Genomic DNA, 20826 nt, shown 5'->3' with positions numbered 1-20826 from the left:
ACTGAACTATAATCAGTCTTTTCTCCATGGATTATTGGTTCCTTTTACTGAAGACTGGTATCAGAAATCAGTATCGGGGTGATGGATGTGCTCATAGCTACAGAGGTGTCATTGCTTCTAGGCCCTCTCAGCTAACAAAGCAAGGAAATATAAGCGCATATACCAATCTGTGTATATACTCATATCTATGAATATTTCTACATGTAACTATCTGTATATCTATATTAAGCTAAACACTAATTCTTGCTGATGTCTCCAACTCTAATCCATTACCATATGGATCATTCTAGCCTCCTCCCCTTGCTTATCCATAAACTTCCACTCCAACACTAAGAAATCTGGCTTCCACTATCTACCATCTATTTAGTTAATTGTTCAATTCCAGTATACATGTATATCAGTATCAGAATTGTTAACCCATTCCCCTATGGGAAATAACTATCAACTACAGTACAGTGCTTATGTATAGTTTCTTTTGCCTTTAGTCTTACAGACTCCACTCATTTTCAAAGTTACTTAGGTCAGCACCTTCTTGCTCCTGCCCCCATCTCCTTCAGTGAGTGAGGTTGTTTCACACATTTGTAGTACTGTGAGACTGTTTTGTCACATTCTGTATTCCATCCTGGGATCACCTGACTTCCTAAAGCATTTTTAATCTTGTATACATTAAGGTTTACTCTTTATGCTGTAAAGTTCTATAGGTTTTGACAAATGCATAGTCAAGTACCCACAATTACAGTATTATACAGAATAACTTCACCACCCCAAGAAATCCCCTATGGTTCACCTATTCAGCCCTCCTCCTCTTCCCTGGAACCCTGGCAACTACTTTTCCACAATGCCATATAATTAAAATGATACAGTATGTAGCCTTTTCAGACTGGCTTTCTTTCACTCAACAATATGCATTTTAACATTCATCTTTTGTGTGTGTGTGCGTGCATGTGTGTGTGTGTGTGTGTGTGTATAACTTGATAGTTCATCTCTTTTTATTTCATGGATGTACTACAGTTTATCCACTCACCTATCAAAGGACATCTTGGACTGTTTCCAGTTTTTGGAGATTAGCGCATGCATGTTTTTGTGTGGACGTGTTTTCAAAGGAGGATTCAATATAGCAGTTAAGATCACCTCTCCTTCCTGAGCAATCTTCTGATTCTGTTCACCATTCAGTGAAGCCATCAAAGTCGCTTTCCACCAACTTGATGCATACCTTGGTGCTCAAGCAGCTTTTAGTTATCTAGTACATTTTTTCACTGTATATCTGCTAGGTATATTTTTCAAAGTTCACCTATAAATCCAATTCAATCAAATAGGCGCCTTCTCTAAGCTAGGCAAGGAGCCCTGATGGCACAGTGGTTAAGCACTTGTCTGCTAACCGAAAAGGTCAACAGCTGGAACCCACTAGCCACTCCACAGGAGAAGATGTGGCAGTCTGCTTCCATAAAGATTTACAGCCTTAGAAATCCTATAGGGAAGTTCTACTCTGTCCTATAGGGTAGCTATGAGTCGGAATCAACTCAATGGCACTGGGTTTTGGCTGAGCTAGGCACTGCACTAAAATTCCAAGGATGTATAACACAGTGGTTTTAACCATCAGTGAGGGACACAGAGCACTTCCAGTTCACACAGAGCACAAGGCACTAAAGGAATAACAAGATTGCCCCCACAGCTACCTTTTCCTGCAGTGGTTGTCTTACCCTCAAGCAGAAGCTGGCATGGGTCTCCCTGGGTTTACAAACTGCCTGTGTACTTTTATTTGAATCTCTTTTCTTCTGCCACTATGCCATCTGAACTGGCTTCATTTCTAGCTGTCTGTAGGTATGACACAAACCTACTATCATTTTTATGATCACAGTCAATAGGCATTCATGAACTCTATCAATGTAATGTCATTCTTTCCTCCAACCCCATTTTCCTTACAGGGCTTAGAATCATATGTTGTTGCTGTTAGCTGGCACTGAGTCGGCCTCCAATTCATGGCAACCCTATACACAATGGGATCAGACTGTTGTGATCCATAGGGTTTTCACTGTCTAACTTTCAGAATTAGATTACCAGGGCTTTCTTCCTACTCTGCCTTAATCTGGAAGCTACACTGAAATATGTTCAGCATCACAGCAACATGTAAGGCTCCATTAACAGATGAGCAGTGGCTGTGTTTAAGGCACATTGCCAGGAATCAAACCTGGGTCTACTGCATAGAAGACGAGAATTCTACAACTAAGCCACCACTGCCCTCTGCATCATGTAACAGCTAGATTACTGAAAATATAAAAATTAAGAGACCATGACACAGAATAAGACTGAGATGTTAAAGCACTTCTAATTTAATTATTGTCTATCTCTGCTATTCCTCCCTTCCCCAATGGAAATAAATAGAATAACCCTTTTTTATTGTTTATATAAGGAGCTCTGGTGGCACAGTGGTTAAGCAACTCAGCTGCTAACTGAAAGGCCAGCAGTTCAAACCCACCAGCTGCTTCCATAGGAGAAAGATGTGGCAGTATGCTTCAGTAAAGATTTACAGCCTTGGAAACCCCATGGGGCAGCTGTACTCTAGGGCCGATATGAGTCAGAATCAACTCGAAAGCAAATCGGTTTGGGTTTTTTGTTTATATGTACAATGACTGGATAACTCAAATTGATTTTCTAAGGAATATAACACATTTTATCGTACAATTTCTCCCCCCCTAATTCACAAAATAAAGGCACTGCTAGACATAAACTAACATATGATGTTCAAGAGTACCTCTGACCCACTTCTGGGAATTTATCCTACAAAAATAATTCAACAGGCGGGGGCCAAGATGGCGGACTAGGTGGACGCTCCCGCGGATCCCTCTTGCAACAAAGACTCGGAAAAACAAGGGAATCGATCACATACATAACAATCTACGAACTCTGAACAACAAGCACAGACTTAGAGACGGAGAACGAACAAATACAGGCAGACAGCGACTGTTTTCAGAACTAGGAGCCAGCGCACCAGGCAGGTGACCTTCGGAGCTCGATCTGCGGCAGAGCCCAGGGGGGCAGACGGCACAGAAAGGGGGCCCACCCCTTCCCCCCCGAACCCACCCCGGGAGGAAGCCTAGCAGGTTGGCGCGGGCGGCGTAGGGGCGCAGCCGGAGGGAGAAGCACCCGGGAGGCAGTGACTGATCTGGGAGGGGGCAGAACAGCGTCCGAGCTGGGGTGCCGTCCCGCCGGGAGTTAGGCGAGAAGCCGACGGGGCGCGAGCGGGGGGGGGGGGGGGGGGGGGTCAGCTGTGTTTCCCTGGAGTGACCCCAGGGCGGGGCCCACGCGTTCGTGCGGGAAGACGCGCACCCAGTCCGCGCGTGTGGCACGGCACACCAGAGGGAGAAATCCCCGGAGGTGTCTGGTCTCAAAACAGGGAAAGCAGCATCCCAGACGGGGAGCCATTCCGCTGGGATCTGGGCACGCGCGCGCGTGCGGGCGGGGCATGAGCGCGGGGTCCATTTTTATTACCCTGAATTGACCCAGGGTGCGGGACCACCTGGTCGTGCGAGTGACGCCCTCCCAATTTGCGCGACAGGTGTGGCACACCGGAAGGAGAAGTCCCCGGGTGGAACTGATTGGTCCCGAAGCGCAGAAAGTAGCGTCCCAGACGGGGTGCCGTCCTGCCGGGGCTTGGGTGTGCGCATGAGCGGGGCGTGAGCACGGAGTCCATTTTTATTGCCCTGAATTGACCCAGGGGGCGGGCCCACCTGGCCGTGCAGGTGACGCCAAACCAGTTCGCGCGAGAGGTGTGGCGCTCCGGAAGGAGAAGTCCCGGGGAGGAAGTGACTGGTTCCCGAACAGGGAAAGCAGCGTCTCAACCCGGAAGTCATCCCGCTGGGATTTGGGCGCGCGCACAGGCGGGGCGTGACCGCGGGACCTAATTATAATCGCCTGAATAGACCCTGGGGGCGGGCCCACCCGTTCGTGCGGGAAACGCCCACCCAGTGCCCACGAGCGGTGCCGCGCGCACCGGAGGAAGTCCCCAGGAGGAAGTGACTGGTTTCCGAGCAAGGAAAGCAGTCTCCTAGCCAGGGACCCGTCCAGCCCGGATTTTGGCGAACAGGGGTGGAGCGTGAACGTGGTGTTCAGCTCTATATTCTGTGGTGCTACACTCCTAGCTCTCAGATCCCTCCCCCACCCTCCCCAGGCGACCCCATTAACATCCGAATACCTGGAGCCAGAGAATTCAGATAGGGATCTGACTGCATTTTTTTTTTAGCTGACTACTTGGAAAATCTAGTTTCCCAGTGATGGCTCGGAGACAGCAGTCCATATCAAACCACATAAAGAAACAGACCATGACAGCTTCTCCAACCCCCCAAACAAAAGAATCAAAATCTTTCCCAAATGAAGATACAATCCTGGAATTATCAGATACAGAATATAAAAAACTAATTTACAGAATGCTTAAAGATATCACAAATGAAATTAGGATAAATGCAGAAAAAGCCAAGGAACACACTGATAAAACTGTTGAAGAACTCAAAAAGATTATTCAAGAACATAGTGGAAAAATTAACAAGTTGCAAGAATCCATAGAGAGACAGCATGTAGAAATCCAAAAGATTAACAATAAAATTACAGAATTTGACAATGCAATAGAAAGTCAGAGGAGCACACTCGAGCAATTAGAATGTAGACTGGGACTTCTGGAGGACCAGGGAAACAACACCAACATAGCTGAAAAAAAATCAGATAAAAGAATTTAAAAAAATGAAGAAACCCTAAGAATCATGTGGGACTCTATCAAGAAGGATAACTTACAAGTAATTGGAGTCCCAGAACAGGGAGGAGGGACAGAAAACACAGAGAAAATAGTTGAAGAACTCCTGACACAAAACTTCCCTGACATCATGAAAGAAGAAAGGATATCTATCCAAGATGCTCATCGAACCCCATTTAAGATTGATCCAAAAAGAAAAACACCAAGACATATCATCATCAAACTTGCCAAAACCAAAGACAAACAGAAAATTTTAAAAGCAGCCAGGGAGAAAAGAAAGGTTTCCTTCAAGGGAGAATCAATAAGAATAAGTTCAGACTACTCAGCAGAAACCATGCAGGCAAGAAGGGAATGGGACGACATATACAGAGCACTAAACGAGAAAAACTGCCAACCAAGGATCATATATCCAGCAAAACTCTCTCTGAAATATGAAGGAGAAATTAAGATATTTACAGATAAACACAAGTTTAGAGAATTTGCAAAAACTAAACCAAGACTGCAAGAAATGCCAAAGGAGACTGTTTGGCCGGATGACCAATAATATCAGGTACCAGCACAATACAAGGTTCACAAAACAGAATGTCCTGATATCAACGCAACTCAAACAGGGAAAGCACAAAAACAAATTAAGACTAATTCTAAAAAATAAATAAATAAACAAAATAATACACACAACAGGAAATCATGGAAATCAATAGATAAACGATCAAAATAATCAAAAAGAGGGACTAAATATAGGAGGCATTGAACTGCCAGATGGAGAGTGATACAAGGCGAAATAGAAGGATACAAGTTAGGTTTTTACTTAGAAAAATAGGGGTAAATAAAAAGGTAACCACAAAAAGGAATATCAATTCCATAACTCAAGAAAAAAGCCAAGAAAAACGTAACGACTCAATAAACACAAAGTTAAACATTATGAAAATGAGGATCTCACAAGCTACTAAGAAAAACGTCTCAGCACAAAAAAGCATGTGGAAAAATGAAAGGGCCAACAACACACATGAAAAGGCATCAAAATGACAGCACTAAAAACTTACTTATCTATAATTACGCTGAATGTAAATGGACTAAATGCACCAATAAAGAGACAGAGAGTCACGGACTGGATAAAAAAACACGATCCATCTATATGCTGCCTACAAGAGACACACCTTAGACTTAGAGACACAAACAAACTAAAACTCAAAGGATGGAAAAAAATATATCAAGCAAACAATAAGCAAAAAAGAAGAGGAGTAGCAATATTAATTTCTGACAAAATAGACTTTAGACTTAAATCCGCCACAAACGATAAAGAAGGACACTATATAATGATAAAAGGGACAATTGATCAGGAAGACATAACCATATTAAATATTTACGCACCTAATGACAGGGCTGCAAGATACATAAATCAAATTTTAACAGAATTGAAAAGTGAGATAGACACCTCCACATATATAGTAGGAGACTTCAACACACCACTTTCGGAGAAGGACAGGACATCCAGTAAGAAGCTCAATAGAGACACGGAAGACCTACTTACAACAATCAACCAACTTGACCTCATTGACTTATACAGAACTCTCCACCCAACTGCTGCAAAATATACTTTTTTTTCTAGCGCACATGGAACATTCTCTAGAATAGACCACATATTAGGGCATAAAACAAATCTTTGCAGAATCCAAAACATCGAAATATTACAAAGCATCTTCTCAGACCACAAGGCAATGAAGCTAGAAATCAATAACAGAAAAACTAGGGAAAAGAAATCAAATACTTGGAAAATGAACAATACCCTCCTGAAAAAAGACTGGGTTATAGAAGACATCAAGGAGGGAATAAGGAAATTCTTAGAAAGCAACGAGAATGAAAATACTTCCTATCAAAACCTCTGGGACACAGCAAAAGCAGTGCTCAGAGGCCAATTTATATCGATAAATGCACACATACAAAAAGAAGAAAGAGCCAAAATCAGAGAACTGTCCCGACAACTTGAGCAAATAGAAAGTGAGCAACAAAAGAATCCATCAGGCACCCGAAGAAAACAAATAATAAAAATTAGAGCTGAACTAAATGAATTAGAGAACAGAAAAACAATTGAAAGAATTAACAAAGCCAAAAGCTGGTTCTTTGAAAAAATTAACAAAATTGATAAACCACTGGCTAGACTGACTAAAGAAAAACAGGAAAGGAAACAAATAACCCGAATAAGAAACGAGAAGGACCACATCACAACAGAACCAAATGAAATCAAAAGAATCATATCAGATTACTACATAAAATTGTACTCTAACAAATTTGAAAACCTAGAAGAAATGGATAAATTCTTGGAACAATACTACTTACCTAAACTAACACATTCAGAAGTAGAACAACTAAATAGACCCATAACAAAAAAAGAGATTGAAACGGTAATCAAAAAACTCCCAACAAAAAAAAGTCCGGGCCCAGATGGCTTCACTGCAGAGTTCTACCAAACCTTCAGAGAAGACTTAACACCATTACTATTGAAGGTATTTCAAAGTATAGAAAAAGACGGAATACTACCCAACTCATTCTATGAAGCTACCATCTCCCTGATACCAAAACCAGGTAAAGACATTACAAAAAAAGAAAATTTTAGACCTATATCCCTCATGAACATAGATGCAAAAATCCTTAATAAAATTCTAGCCAATAGAATCCAACAACACATCAAAAAAATAATTCACCCTGATCAAGTGGGATTTATACCAGGTATGCAAGGCTGGTTTAATATCAGAAGAACCATTAATGTAATCCATCACATAAATAAAACAAAAGACAAAAACCACATGATCTTATCAACTGATGCAGAAAAGGCATTTGACAAAGTCCAACACCCATTTATGATAAAAACTCTCACCAAAATAGGAATTGAAGGAAAATTCCTCAACATAATAAAGGGCATCTATGCAAAGCCAACGGCCAATATCACTCTAAATGGAGAGAACCTGAAAGCATTTCCCTTGAGAACGGGAACCAGACAAGGATGCCCTTTATCACCGCTCTTATTCAACATCGTGTTGGAAGTCTTAGCCAGGGCAATTAGGCTAGACAAAGAAATAAAAGGTATCCGGATTGGCAAGGAAGAAGTAAAGTTATCACTATTTGCAGATGACATGATTATATACACAGAAAACCCTAAAGAATCCTCCAGAAAACTACTGAAACTAATAGAAGAGTTTGGCAGAGTCTCAGGATATAAAATAAACATACAAAAATCACTTGGATTCCTCTACATCAACAAAAAGAACACCGAAGAGGAAATCACCAAATCAATACCATTCACAGTAGCCCCCAAGAAGATAAAATACTTAGGAATAAATCTTACCAAGGATGTAAAAGACCTATACAAAGAAAACTATAAAACTCTGCTACAAGAAATTCAAAAGGACACACTTAAATGGAAAAACATACCCTGCTCATGGATAGGAAGACTTAACATAGTAAAAATGTCTATTCTACCAAAAGCCATTTCTACATACAACGCACTTCCAATCCAAATACCAATGTCATACTTTAAGGGAATAGAGAAACAAATCACTAATTTCATATGGAAAGGAAAGAACCCCCGGATAAGCAAAACATTACTGAAAAAGAAGAAGAAAGTGGGAGGCCTCACCCTACCTGATTTCAGAACCTATTATATAGCTACAGTAGTCAAAACAGCCTGGTACTGGTACAACAACAGGTACATAGACCAATGGAACAGAATTGAGAATCCAGATATAAATCCATCCACGTATGAGCAGCTGATATTTGACAAAGGACCAGTGTCAGTCAATTGGGGAAATAATAGTCTTTTTAACAAATGGTGCTGGCATACCTGGATATCCATTTGCAAAAGAATGAAACAGGACCCATACCTCACACCATGCACAAAAACTAACTCCAAGTGGATCAAAGACCTAAACATAAAGACTAAAACGATAAAGATCATGGAAGAAAAAATAGGATCTACCCTAGGAGCCCTAATACAGGGCATAAACATTACCAAAAATGATGAAGAGAAACCAGATAACTGGGAGCTCCTAAAAATCAAACACCTATGCTCATCTAAAGACTTCACCAAAAGAGTAAAAAGACCACCTACAGATTGGGAAAGAATATTCAGCTATGACATCTCAGACCAGCGCCTGATCTCTAAAATCTACATGATTCTGTCAAAACTCAACCACAAAAAGACAAACAACCCAATCAAGAAGTGGGCAAAGGATATGAACACACATTTCACTAAGGAAGATATTCAGGCAGCCAACAGATACATGAGAAAATGCTCTCGATCATTAGTCATTAGAGAAATGCAAATTAAAACTACGATGAGATTCCATCTGACACCAACTAGACTGGCATTAATTCAAAAATCACAAAATAATAAATGTTGGAGAGGCTGCGGAGAGACTGGAACTCTCATACACTGCTGGTGGGATTGTAAAATGGTACAACCACTTTGGAAATCCATCTGGCGTTATCTTAAACAGTTAGAAATAGAACTACCATACAACCCAGAAATCCCACTCCTCGGAATATACCCTAAAAATACAAGACCCTTCACACAAACAGATATATGCACACCCATGTTTATTGCAGCTCTGTTTACAATAGCAAAAAGTTGGAAGCAACCAAGATGTCCATCAACGGACGAATGGGTAAATAAATTGTGGTATATTCACACAATGGAATACTACGCATCGATAAAGAACAGTGACGAATCTCTGAAACATTTCATAACATGGAGGAATCTGGAAGGCATTATGCTGAGCGAAATGAGTCAGTTGCAAAAGGACAAATATTGTATAAGACCACTATTATAAGATCTTGAGAAATAGAAAAAACGGAAAAGAACACATACTTTTGTGGTTACAAAGGGGGGAGGGAGGGAGGGAGGGAGGGAGAGGGCTTTTTATTGATCAATCTGTAGATGGGAACTGCTTTGGGTGAAGGGAAAGACAACACTCAAAACAAGGAAGGTCAGCCTAATTGGACAGGATTAAAAGTAAAGAGGTTTCCGAGATAAAATGAAAGCTTCAAAGGATAGCGAAGCAGGGGCTGGGGTCTGGGGAACTTGGTTTGAGAGGACTTCTAAATCAATGGGCAAAACAATTCTATTATGAAAACACTCTGCATCCCACTTTGAATTGAGGCACCTGGGGTCCTAAATGCCAACAAGCAGCCATCTAAAATACATTAATTGGTCTCAACCCACCGGGAGCAAAGGCAAAGGAAGAACACCAAGATCACACGACAACTAAGAACCCAAGAGACAGAAAGGGCCACTTGAACCAGAGACCTACAATATCCTGAGACCAGAAGAACTAGTTGGTGCCCGGCCACAATCGATGTCTGCCCTGTCAGGGAACACAACAGACAACTCCTGAGGGAGCGGGAGACCAATGGGATGCAGACCCCAAATTCTCATTAAAAGACCACATCTAATGGTATGATTGCGACTAGAGGAATCCCAGAGACAATGCTCCCCAGAACTTCTGATGGCACAGGACAGGAACCATCCCCGAAGACAAATCATCAGGCATGAAAAGGACTGGTCAGTGGGGGGGAGAGAGATACTGATGAAGAGTGAGCTAATTAAATCAGGTGGACACGGGAGAGTGTGTTGGCAACTCTTGACTGGAGGGGGGATGGGAAGATAGAGAGAGAGGGAAGAAGGTAAAATTGGCACAAAACGAGAGACTGTAAGGGCTGACTCAATAGGGGGAGAGCAAGTGGGAGAAGGGAGTAAGATGTATGTAAACCTACATGTGACAGACTGATTGGAATGGTAAATGTTCACTTGAAGCTTAATAAAAATTTAAAAGAAAATAAAATAATTCAACAAAAGAAAAATATTATACACAGGAAAACATTCATTACTACATGATGTATAACGAAAAAACTGAAAACAATCAGAAAAATCCCAGAGAAAGGAAATGGATTAAAAAAAAAAAAAAGTGGTTATATTAGGTCAATGGCATACAAAATACGTAGCAATTCCAATAATTGGAAAACAAAGAAATAAGGGAAATACTTGATACAATTACAAATAGCACAGTAACCCAAAACCAAACCAAACCCACCGCCGTCGAGTTGATTGCGACTCACAGCTACCCTATAGGACAGAGAAGAGCTGCCCCACAGAGTTTCCAAGGAGCATCTGGTGGATGCAAACTGCCAACCTTTTGGTTAGCAGCCGTAGCACTTAGCCACTACGCCATCAGGGTTTCCAACAGTGCAGTATACAATTTCAAATACATTTATATTCTGTAAAAATATGTGTGTGCGTATATATATATATATATAGGGAAAGACTAAAAGGAAAACAGATAGGATATGACTTAGACAGTGGATTTAACCAAATTTTTCTTTAACAAAAGTTTAAAGAAAAAAGGTTAATGTATTTCTTTAGATAGAATTCTGCAGGTTCTCCCAAACCATACTCAACAGAAAAAATAGCATCTACTGTGGGATACTTGCGCTCAGGAAGTAAAAGAAGCCTAAAACATCTGACTGCCTTGGTTTGAATCCAGGATTTGCCAGCTATTAGCTCTGTAACTGCGGGACAAGTTACTAACCTCTGTGAGTCACCTCATCTATAAAATGGGGACACTCACACTTACTCTTAAATTTTTGTGATAGTAAAAAAGAGACACCTATATGATGACTTCATGATAAATGCAAGCTGTTACTACTCCATTCATGACGCATTGATCAGATCAGATAATGCTGTCTAAGGGAAATACAGTCAAGACCATCAATACAATTTAAAGGCAGCAAATATTTTGAGCTGATTATTTCTCTGGTGTTGACAAGACTACAACTTTAGAAAATATGCTCTTAAAATGTCTTTTGTTAAATAAGAACCCCATGGTTTAAAATTTGATTTTAATCTCTTTTTTTTTTAATTTAGGATAATTTAACAGTCTCCTGTTTAAAATTTAAAAAATGCCCACTGAGTTTTTACTCTTTCAAACAAATTTTTACTTGTTAATTTTGTTTGCTTTGTGTTCATTAAAAAGCTTTTTTAAAAAAATAAAATTTCATTCAAGGAAAGGACCTGCTTTACTCATCTTTGTTTTTCCCCCATACCAGGCACAGTACAGAACATATGAAGTCAACTAAAAAAAAAAAAACACCCCATTGCCATCACATTGATCCTGACTCACAGCGACCCTATAGGACAGAACAGAATTGCATCATAGGGTTTCCAAGGAGCAGCTGGTGGAGTTGAACTGCTGATCTTTTGGTTAGCAGTCATAGCTCTTAACCACTGTGCCACCAGGGCTCCATAAGGTCAACAGTCAATAAATATTTATCAACTGAATTCTTTATACATTTTTTGTCCATACTGTAGAATTAAAGTACACAATGATATGGCTGAAGAATAGTTATCACTCCACATTCCTAAAATTCTCCAAGTGGAAATTCTTGTTCTATTCTAGGTCCTAAATTATCAGAAAACCATAAACAACGTGCACAACAAAACAAGAGGGTAGGACTATCTAGAACTGACTGAATTAATACATACCTTAGGTTGAGAATTTAATGCCTGGAAAATAGTAAGTACTCCTAAAACCCTTGCCCCAACAACTGTGAATGGGACTGACACTCAAGATAAAAACTTTCCTCAGTTTAAAAAAAAATTGGTTATCAAATTAAATTTCTACTAAGTAGATCACCTAAAAGGAAGGGGCGGGGGTTGTCTGGATAATGTGATCTGCAGGAGTCAATAGCTGCTTTCTGCCCTGGGACCAGCACGTTGCATCAATAAAATCAATATTCTCACTAAGTGCCTCCAGCACAAAATGCTGTCACCTTTCCGTTTCCACCCTCCCCTTTTATTCTCCCATTCATTCACTGTCACATTCAAAGGAGCTGTTCAACTGCTATACCACTGCTGACAACAAAAGCAGAATCACTGGACCACATTCACTACACAATCATTAAGATTACCCCTACTCTTTTTTTTTTATGAGATGAGAATTGGGATGTGATGAGAAAGGTCTGGGCTGGCCTCTACTGTATGCCAGTCTACTTAAGGAACCTGCCTGAATTCTAGCCACTAAAGATGAATGCTTACAAGGCACAGAACAGCATCTATTTAAAAAAAAAAAAAAAAGCCCTACAATCCTGGTAAATCTTCATTGTTTCAAATTACACTAATGAGCTACAAAACATAACAAACAGCTTAATCCAGGTTCACTTGTAATTAAGTAGCTGTACTTTATTGATGAAAATTGGAGGTAAGACTTACAAACCATATATTTAATATTATAAAGCCATCTACATTGTACTTGATAAATATAGAAACCCTGAAGAAGTAAAGAAGTACCCTACACCCTCCCAAGCACACCATGTCAAAACAGTGAAAAATGTTAAAACTCCAGCTCATAATTAGTCATTCTGCTGCTAGGGAGGTGATGGCAGGCAATTTCTGGGGGAAAAGTAATGTCTCAGCTTGGAATAAGCAGTCTCTCTCTATTGAAGAAGTGGACGTTTAAGAACTGCTTCAGCCTACTCATAAATATTTCCATTCACTCAGAGACAGATACCCGCAGTCCGACTAACGGATTCTGAGTAGAAGCCAGTTTAAGAAAGATAAAATCAAAAAAAGAACAAATGTTTTCTCAGTTCCCTGGTTCACTATGGGAAGTGAGCCTCCTATCCTCTGAGGATACTTCAAGATTTTTCCTCTAGTGATTTTAACCTCTTTGTTCCACCTTGGGATCACAGTATCATAATCATTATAAAATCTTTTTTCCCCAAACAGAAGCCTCCCCCCGACAGACACACACACACACAAAACACACTGTGAACTAGTTCTTTGAACCACAAACACAATTCTTCTAGGCAAATGTAAAAATACGAGGCATTGGAAATAAAATTCTCTCACTGGTTCTGTGACATTCCCTGTTGGGGCAGTAGTTTGATAATGATTTGTCTTTACTGGTGCCAGTTACTCTTTTAAAGGAGGGTTTCAGTATCTTTGCAAAAAAAGGAAAATATCATGATGAGCCAAACAGGAATTACATGCTAAATAAAACAAAACAAGAAGACACTACTATATCATACTTTGTGAATGTAAATATTTTTAAACCAATCATTACTACACGACAATTTCAACTTGGTTATGGTTGAACACAAGTTATTTAATATTTCAGGAAATGTTTTGTTTATATTTTACTTCAAAGTTCAATTGCTGGATTTTTAAAGGAAACTGATCTCTACCTACTCCCTGTTGTTACTAGTAACAAGAAACAGCTCATGTTAGCAACATTCTGGAGAAAAAACAGCCTCTTTAAGTATAAACCACTTTTAAAGGTTAAAAGAAAAAGCAAAGGCTGTCCTTCTAGCTCTACAGTTTCATGATGTTCAAGGTCACAGAAAGAACACAAAACAGCCCAATAAATATCCAGCTTTGTTTTTGTTTCTTCTCCCTAGATTGAAAAGACATTTTTTGACCATATAAAATTTAATCCAAAAGTGACCTTGGCCCCCACAGACCACTTACTATCACAGACATTAAAACGTACAATGAAGAGATCCGGTGGTCACCAACTAAAGCGAGCAATCAAACTTAGTAATACCGAGAGTAGCACAACCTGGTGTTACAGAACTCCTGACGTGATGCAGTAAGGATGTATGGCACATATAAAGTATTCTTGCCCCCCAAAATGTTGAAGCTGAATTTAACCAGGAGGAAACCCATCAAATCCACAATGTTGGACATTCTATAAAACTTGAGACTTTGGCCAAGCCCTAGGCTCTTCATAAAAAGTTCATGTCAGGAAAAACAAAAAAAAGACAAATTGACTGCTATGGATTAAAGTAAAAGATATAATCAAATCCTTGATCTTGACTGGATCCTGGATTAAAAAATAAAGAAAAATTTAAACTGCTATTAAAAAAAAATGTTTTGGGGCAATTAACTAAATTTAAATAGGAACAATGTATTAGGTATTATGGAATTGTTAACATTTTTCTTAGGTGTAAATGCTATCCTGCTGATGTACAAAAACATCCTTTTTCTTAGGGTGAATATATTGAAGAATTTGGAAGGTAGTGTCAGGATGGCAGCAATCTGCAGCAATGCCGGAAAAAGAGGAAGACAGAAGAGAGAAAGTAAATGTAACAAAATGCTAATAACTGGTCTATCTAAGTGAAGGGTGTACACATACTCACTGTTCTAGTCTTTAAACTCTTCTGTAGGTTTGAAATTTTTAAACTATAAATTTGGGTGGAGAATGGGTGTGGGAGCTCCATTTTTCTTCACTCGCTTGCTTTGCTTCTATCCATAAACAACACCCAAGTCATAATTACTTTTCTCTCAGCAGAAAAAGATGATAAATTAAATACTGACACATGATGGGTAGCACAGATATAAAATTCCTTTTTCTTCCCTAAGCATAGGAAATACTGCACTGAAAAACAAATTCAGAAGACAGTCCTTCAAGGGTGAGTGAATTTAAAAGCATTAGTCTAAGAAACAACCAAGTTCCCAAACCTTATTACATAAGTTAAAAGAAAAGCCCCAACCAATTTAAAGAAGGTCAGTCAGCAAGAGTAGTATTTTCAAAAAATGCCAATCATACTGCCCATTTATAAATTTAAAGGCGTTATCATACGTGATTCATCATCACAGGCAAGAAAACCTTAACATTTTAGCATTTCATTTGTTTATCTTCAAATGGGTTAAGTTTGAAAAGAATGCTGAACAATGCAAAAAGTTCAGTACCAGAAATCTTCTTTCTGTTGGAATTTTGTTATGTTCATTACAATACCTAAAAGCTAAGAGATTAAGAACAATATCTGAAAAACATGAAACTCCAAGAAAGGTTTGTGAAGAATAAGCAAAGTCTATCAACAGTCAGATTAACTATGCCACACACAGTTCAGATGTTTCCACAAATGATGCAGCACTGGAGGTGCTCACTTGTCTATGCCAAGAAATTTAGAATCCAGCTGCCCAGCCAGTTTGCTCAGAGATCCCACTGCCCATTCCAAAGGGGGATCCAAAAAAATACAGACATTACCAAACAACATCATTAATATCACACACAAGAAATTATGCTGAAAATCATTCAAAAGTAGTTGCAGCAGTACATCAACAGGGAACTGCCAGAAATTCAAGCCTGATTCAGGAGAGGGTGTGGGACAAGGGATATCACTGCTGATATCAGGTGGATCATGGCTGAAAGCAGAGAATGTCAGAAATATGTTTACCTGTGTTTTATTAATTATGCAAAGGCATTCAATTGGTTGGATCATAACAAAATATGGATAACATTACAAAGGATGGGAATTCCAGAACACTTAATTGTGCTCATGAGGAACCTGTACATAGACCAGGAGGTAGTGATTCAAACAGAACAAGGGGATACTGAGTGATTTAAAGTCAGGAAAGGCGTATGTTAGAATTGTATCCTTTCACCATATTTATTCAATCTGTATGCTGAGCAAGTAACTGGAGAAACTGGACTACAGGAAAAAGAATGTGGCATCAGGATTGAAGAAAGACTCATTAACAACCTGGGATACGCAGAGGACACAACCTCGCTTGCTGAAAGTGAAGAGGACTTGGAACACTTACTGATGAAGATCAAAGACTCCAGCTCTCAGTATGGATCACACCTCAACATAAAGAAAACAAAAACCTCACAACTGGCCCAATAAACAACATCTTGAAAAATGGAGAAAAGTCTGACGTTGTCAAGGATTTTATTTAGCTGGGGTCCACAGACAACGTCCATGGAAGCAGCAGTCAAGAAATTAAATGACATACTGCACTGGGCAAATCTGCTATAAAAGACCTCTTTAAAGTATTAAAAAGTAAAGATGTCACTTTGAGGACTAAGGTGCACCTGACCCAAGCCATGGTATTTTCAGTTGCCTCATATGCATGTGAAAGCTGGACAATGACTAAGGAAGACGGAAGAACAGATGCCTTTGAATTATGGTGCTGGTGAAGAATACTGAATATGCTATGCACTGCCAGAAGAACGAACCTATCTGTCTTGGAGGAAGTACAGAGAGAATGCTCCTTGGAAGTAAGGACAGCTAGACATCATCTCATGTACTTTGGACATGTCAGCAGGAATGACCAGTCCCTGGAGAACATCACACTTGGTAAACTAGAGGGTCAGTGAAAAGGGGGAAGACCTCAACAAGATGGACTCACACAGTGGCTGCAACAACGGGCTCAAGCATAACAACAATCAAGAGGATGGCACAGGATCAGTGCAGTGTTTCGTTCTGTTGTACACAGGGTCGCTGTAGGTCAGAACCAACTCAACAGCACCTAACAATGACAACATGCCAGGTGCACAGTGGATGTTCAAAGAGTTGCCAGATGAATACTTACTGAAGACAGAAGTACATCAGATGCCTTTGTAATATGCTACTGTCCAGCAAAATGGGGGCATGTAAAAATTTTTCCCCAATTAAGATTGTAACACTGCAATAATCAGATATACATATTAAACCAAAGCAAAATTCTAGCCCCCCCCCAAAAAAAATTGGTACAGTGGCTATTTGAAGAAACATATTTACTCTACCAAAAAATAATCACAGGTCCCAAGGGGATTCTCCTTCTCAACAAAGTCTCCACAGACACACAAAAGGGAAATGCCTCTTCCATGAGTCAAGAGGCTGAGTTCTGGAAAGGATGAATCTGGAAACTAAGAATCAGGGCTATTCCTTATACTTCTGGGGGTTTCCAGAGCTCCTCTCCTAGTGGGAAATACTCAAAGCCTACAGAACTGAAAAGAAATCTTTCAGAGGATACTGAGTTCTAAGCTGCACGATATTCTTCATGGCAGCTGACTCCCAGGAATATAAGCTCTTGTCCCTGACTGACCTCTTAAGGGACAGAAAAACCCATAGCCAGCTCAAGGATATCTACCATTCATTCTTTCTGCATCAAGTTGAACAAGCTTTACTCCATGTCTATAACTAATTAGGCCAAGAATCAGTACCTGAAGGCTCAGCGTAATGGAGATGGCCAAGAGGACAGGGTGAGGGGGGCTGACAGACTGGCAAAGAGCAGAGTCTGAAACTATGCTTAAAATTAAGCTTCTGCTATTCTTGCCCCAACCCCACCAAACAAAAAAACCCAGTGCCATCAAGTTGATTCCGACTCATAGCGACCCTATAGGACAGAGTAGAACTGCCCCACAGAGTTTCCAAGGAGCGCCTGGCGGATCCGAACCGCTGACCCTTTGGTTAGCAGCCGTAGCACTTAACCACAACGCCACCAGGGCTTCCCTCCCCAACCCCAAGAGCCTCCTAAAATTCAGTTTGCGATAATTCCATTCAGGAATTGCTCAGGCCTAAAACTGTTCTAACACTGGATTTGATCTTTGTCTGTTTCTCCCCCCAGCCCCCATCTGATCTGCCAGCACATCATACCAGTTCCGCCTTCAAAATAGATCCAGAATTCAACTACTTTTCATCACCCTTACCGCCCTCACTTAGATCCAAGCCCTTGTCAACTTTCCCCTGGATCATTACAGTAACCTCTTAACTACCCTAGCCCTTGTCCCCCAGTCATTTCTTTACACAAAAGAGTCACTCTAGTTGCTAAAATGTAAATCAGATCATATCACTCCTCTGACCAAATCCCTTCAACAGATTTTCATCTCATTCAGTAAAAGCTGAAGTCTTTACTATGATCTGTAAGCCCTTACACCATCTGAGCCACCTTACCTCTTGACTTCATCTCTTACTACTCAACCCTCACTCTCTCTGCTCCAGTCATACCAACGCCCTTGCTGTGCTTAAATATCAAGACCACTCCTGCTTCAGGATCTTTGCACTTGTGTTCCCTCTGCCTGGGATGTTCATTTTCTAAATATCTACATGGCTAGCTCTCTCTCTCACTTCCTTCAAAAAGCCTTCCCCGGCCATCCTATCTAACATTTAACTTGCCTCCTCCAACCCTGACACTTCATATACTGCTTTGAAGACATCACTTCATTGATTCATAACGATGTTGGTTATTTGATTCTCCTGTGTAGGGAACCTGGCATAAATTTCTTCGGGGAAGCTTTTTTTTTTAATCTGTTGAGTAAAGAAATTTTGTCAGGTTTTACCTTGTATGGGGTCTTACCTCATTTCTCTTGCTTATTCCTTGGTATGAACCCACTGACTTTGAAAAAGAGGGAGCGAGGGAGGGAGGGAAAGTGCTAACAATCTCACTTAAGGCCACGTCTTCAAATGAGCAAGAGGAACAAGAATAGCTGTCAGAGGAAATATGAGGACAAACTGATGTCAAGTATTTGTTTTATCTCAAAATACGAGCTGACTTCAAAAGAGACATGAAGATGAGAAAAGCATTTAGGGAGTAGTATATTTTAATTCTGCAAAACAACAACAACAACAAACAGTAAGTTTATAGTTAGAAACTACTGAGAGAAAGTGAACAGCTTAAATTACATGGGGGAAAACTATGTAGAATGTCAGGAATGGGGAGACAAAATGACAAAATAAACAAATTTCAGAGCAAGGACATTTCTGGCAGGGGCTGAGGGTGGGGAAGAGTTTGCAACAGATGTAGCAAGATATCACAGCAAGGACAAAATTTGGCAGGAAACGAAAGCGTAAAGGTCAAACTTAAGACCACATATTTACCCAGCTTACTGGGAAAGCAACATTAAAGTTCATACCCAGTGATACAGAAAGAATCCTATATGCTTGTATGGTTATCAGGAAAAAAGATTAATTATACAGTCCAATGGGGTAATAATGCAGCTGCCTGAGGGCAAGGATAGCATTATTACGGGAACTCTGCTTCCAGTTTCTACTTGTTGACAAAATTAGTATTTTAAAGTAGCAGTAAAAACTTTCACCAAAAAACTTAACTTGTACAGTCTTTTTTTCCCCAGTTCCAATAACCTTACAACCAGTAGTTTTCAAAACATGCTCAATGAGAGGCAAGAATATGCAAGTAATTAGAACAGTTCTAGATTTGCCTGAGAAACTCAGAATTTCTTCCCAGAAAATACCAAATCTATTTATTTTTAAGAGACTGTTTCATTTTGAAGGCATGTCCAATGGTAATAATACTCCCTTTTAAAGAAAAGGTAGCTGAGATCAAGCCAATCATGATAGAGGGTCGCCAGTTTCCAGGGAAAATAGAAAGTCACGCAATCTGACTATCTGGCTCTTGCTCCTCTCCTCTCCTCCTTCAACGAAGTGCTAGCAAATGGTCTCAAATAGGATCAGAAGTTCTGCACCAGAACAGTAGTGCTTACGCAGGGGTTAAGATTTAGATTCAGAAAGTCTTAGGGACAGGGCCTAGGTATTTAGAGTTTACAAAGATTCTGCAGGAGGCTCTGAAGATGCGGTGGTTAAAACATACCATTTCAGAAGGGATAATTTCTTCATTGAGAATGCTTACTCTCTTCCCACCCCCTTTCCCAGGCTTCTGAGTTGTGTATGCAGGTCCATGACCACACATGAATACAGGTATCCTCACTTATCTCAGAGGACTGCGTATTTCAAATTTCTATACAATGAATTATGTATTTTCTATTAGTTTCCCACTGTGGGAAGGAATCTCAGTTGATTATAAACTTTTCGTCAATAAAGGCAGTTACCAATTGGAAAGAATGCTGGGCATTGTGACTCAAAAGGCTTCTAGAGCAAACTCAAAACTCTGAACCATGTTTTTTTTTTTAAATCTAGTAATCTACTGCTCAAAGTATCACTACCTACAGCCTCTGACTCCTCCTATCACAAATGAATTTCTCTCATGCTTAGAGATTTATAATACTCACTTCAAATACTCCTCCTTTGTTTTGAGTATTTACAACGCCTCCTAGAGGCAGGCTCAAATTTCAAACTTTGCCACCAGGGGTTGTTGTTGTTAGCGCCTGTCAGGTGGCCCCTGGCTCATGGTGACCCCATGTACAATGGAACAAAACACCATCCCCATGATAGAGTTCAAAGTATCATGATTCACTGGGTTTTTGCTGATTTTCAGATGCAGGTCACCAGGACTTTCTTTCTATTGTCTTATTCTGGAAGCTCCACTGAAGCTTGTTCAGCATCATAGCAACACACAAGCCTCCACAGAC

The 20826-nt window shown here is 40.1% G+C and overlaps 1 protein-coding gene and 1 pseudogene across 1 annotated transcript in view; both read right to left on the bottom strand.

Moving 5' to 3' along the window:
* The window catches only part of ZFAND3 (zinc finger AN1-type containing 3), a 403887-nt gene that overhangs the window by 205898 nt on the left and 177163 nt on the right, over positions 1 to 20826 (bottom strand). The gene's annotated exons all lie outside the window — the stretch shown is intronic.
* Positions 9735 to 20826, bottom strand: part of LOC126079869 (acireductone dioxygenase-like) — a 52825-nt pseudogene continuing 41733 nt past the window's right edge.

The sequence above is a fragment of the Elephas maximus genome, chromosome 1, assembly GCF_024166365.1.
Source record: "Elephas maximus indicus isolate mEleMax1 chromosome 1, mEleMax1 primary haplotype, whole genome shotgun sequence".
Classification (NCBI taxonomy): domain Eukaryota; kingdom Metazoa; phylum Chordata; class Mammalia; order Proboscidea; family Elephantidae; genus Elephas; species Elephas maximus.
Note: the sequence above shows the minus strand (reverse complement) of the source record. Positions and strands in the feature narration are given on the sequence as shown.